Raw genomic sequence first — 2,146 nt, 5'->3', positions numbered from 1 at the left:
GAAGGCTAAAACCAGATGTTTCTTAATTAGTGTGATTTTCAAGGTAGGCTCCATCCATAATGGGACCTCCAAATTGGAAGGTCTGGATTAGTGCCACATGTATGGTGGATGAGTCACCACCATTTGGGAAGTTACAACGTACACACATCAGAGGGTAGCCCATGTTACATAATGCATTAAGTGGTAAGAAAGTGTAGTACCTGTTTCACTCTTTGCAACACATCTATTGCAGGAATGGCTAAGTAGCCAGGAAGATGATGTTGGAACTGTGGATGTTGACGAATCTTAGAAATTATCATTAGGTGATCAAATCACTTGCTCCAACAGACAAATGGCTAGGAAGGGTGCATTTGCCACTCTAATGACAAAGAAGGTAGCAAGCATATAAAACAACTTGCATCTAAAAATACTACATGTATTAAAACAACAAGCAATTTCCAATCATGTTTCTTTCTCAGCATGTTGCATATCTGCATAGACAACATTAGCATCCTTCACAGATCTTTAACTGCATCTTAGCAACAGTACTGACAGATTTTGTAGTATCAGTCCTAAATAATTCAGTTTAGCCAAGAGGAAGTGACAAAAAATAATGATGAAACCTTACCATTCACAGCGAGAAGTAGCTGGCAAATATCACCACGAGGGATATTTGCATTAACTCAATACAACTCCAGTATTATTTCACCACTCAAAACTAAAAGCTTGTAGTAAAAACGATATGAAAAATGCTTATGGAAACCAAATCAAGTCCCCTATTCATACAGCTAATGCATTAAAAAAATAAAAATAAAAATCCCCTGTTATACATGGAATTTTGCAATCCAGGAGTGCTACAAATTGATGGTCACAATTTTTTCTCAAAGGAGAGGCAAGATTCTAGAGGGCTTCCCTGTTCATTCTTGTTGCTGCTGCAAAGACAAAGACAAAGGCAAAGGCAAAGGCAATGGCAGAATCAGCTTGTCTTATGCAACAAAACTGCTTCTCTCACTCTACTGACAACTCCCTTCATCACCACAGTCAACAGGTGGATCCAGCCCCTGTATTGGAAGGATCCATCTCCTTTGGAAGGTTTGGACTATTAAGACCATTTTCATCATGTGTAGCCCACTTGATCATTGGACCAAGCGACCAGCCTGTACTTCTTTTTTTTTTCCTATCTTGCTCACTATTAACTGGTCGGAGATTGATCTAAATTCAAACAGTTTTCAATTGAAAGATGAAAAATGCGGGATTGATTCTATTGTACATTACCTTACAGTTCCTCAGTCGAATCTCTTGATAAAAATCCTTTCTGAATATCTGAACTGATGAACAATCTGTACCTGTAACACCAAAAGAAGAAAAAGAAAACAGGGATTTTAGATTTTCTACAAATGAAATCGGATAAACAGAAGGACCTTATGTAACAGGGAAATAGAGATTGTTTAACAGGGAAACAGGGAAACAGAGGCGATTATGTCCCACCAAAGGCCAAAGAAAATAGGGAAAAAGTTGGGGTTTCTACTGACCTTATGTAAAACAATGTCGAAAGGACCTTGATCTGAAAGAGGCATGTTGTGGTTGATTGCAACAAATAAGATCCCCTTCTTCCTATATGGATTTTTTTACAGTTGTTCATTAGTTGCAGAGATTCAGCGAAATCTTCCAAAAATAACACCAAAACCTAATGCTAGATCGTTCCATTCTATGAGATTCAGCAAAATGTTGTGGTTATAAGTTTTTGTAGGGAGGAGAGAAGGGTTTTGGGAGATGAGTGTTTGAGAGCATCGAGTGTTGGGAGAAAGGTTTAGGAGAGTAGGGATTCGATAGAAGGGGTGAGAGAGAGTGAGAGAAATGGGGGGAGATTTGGGCATGGCTCTGTTTTGAGTGCGTGCCTAATTTTGGGCGTATGGACCATGGACGGTCCTCTCAAGGGCTCTATGGGGCCCACCATGATATGTTTGTTTTATCCATTCCGTCCATTAATTTTAATAAATTATTTTAGCTCATAATCCCAAACATAAAGTAGATTAAAGGCCCACACCATAGGAAACATATGTGATTTAATCTCCATGTTTCCTACTGAAAGACCCGTGTCCTAGTCCGTACCGTTCTGTTGGCTTCCGCGGTCCTTCCAGTCGAATTATGACAATCCTCGACCCGT

The 2,146-nt window shown here is 39.3% G+C and overlaps 1 long non-coding RNA gene across 1 annotated transcript; it reads right to left on the bottom strand.

Annotated features, from left to right (window-relative positions):
* Positions 1-662: 662 nt before the first annotated feature.
* LOC131229805 (uncharacterized) lies at positions 663-1,848 on the bottom strand. The gene is made up of 2 exons (XR_009163605.1): positions 1,512-1,848; positions 663-1,325 (listed from the first exon to the last, which is right to left on the bottom strand). It is a non-coding gene; the product is annotated as an uncharacterized LOC131229805 (long non-coding RNA).
* Positions 1,849-2,146: the final 298 nt, after the last annotated feature.

The sequence above is a fragment of the Magnolia sinica genome, chromosome 2, assembly GCF_029962835.1.
Source record: "Magnolia sinica isolate HGM2019 chromosome 2, MsV1, whole genome shotgun sequence".
Taxonomy (NCBI): Eukaryota; Viridiplantae; Streptophyta; class Magnoliopsida; order Magnoliales; family Magnoliaceae; genus Magnolia; species Magnolia sinica.
The sequence above is the reverse complement of the archived record's forward strand: the minus strand, read 5'-3'. Positions and strand labels throughout refer to the sequence as shown.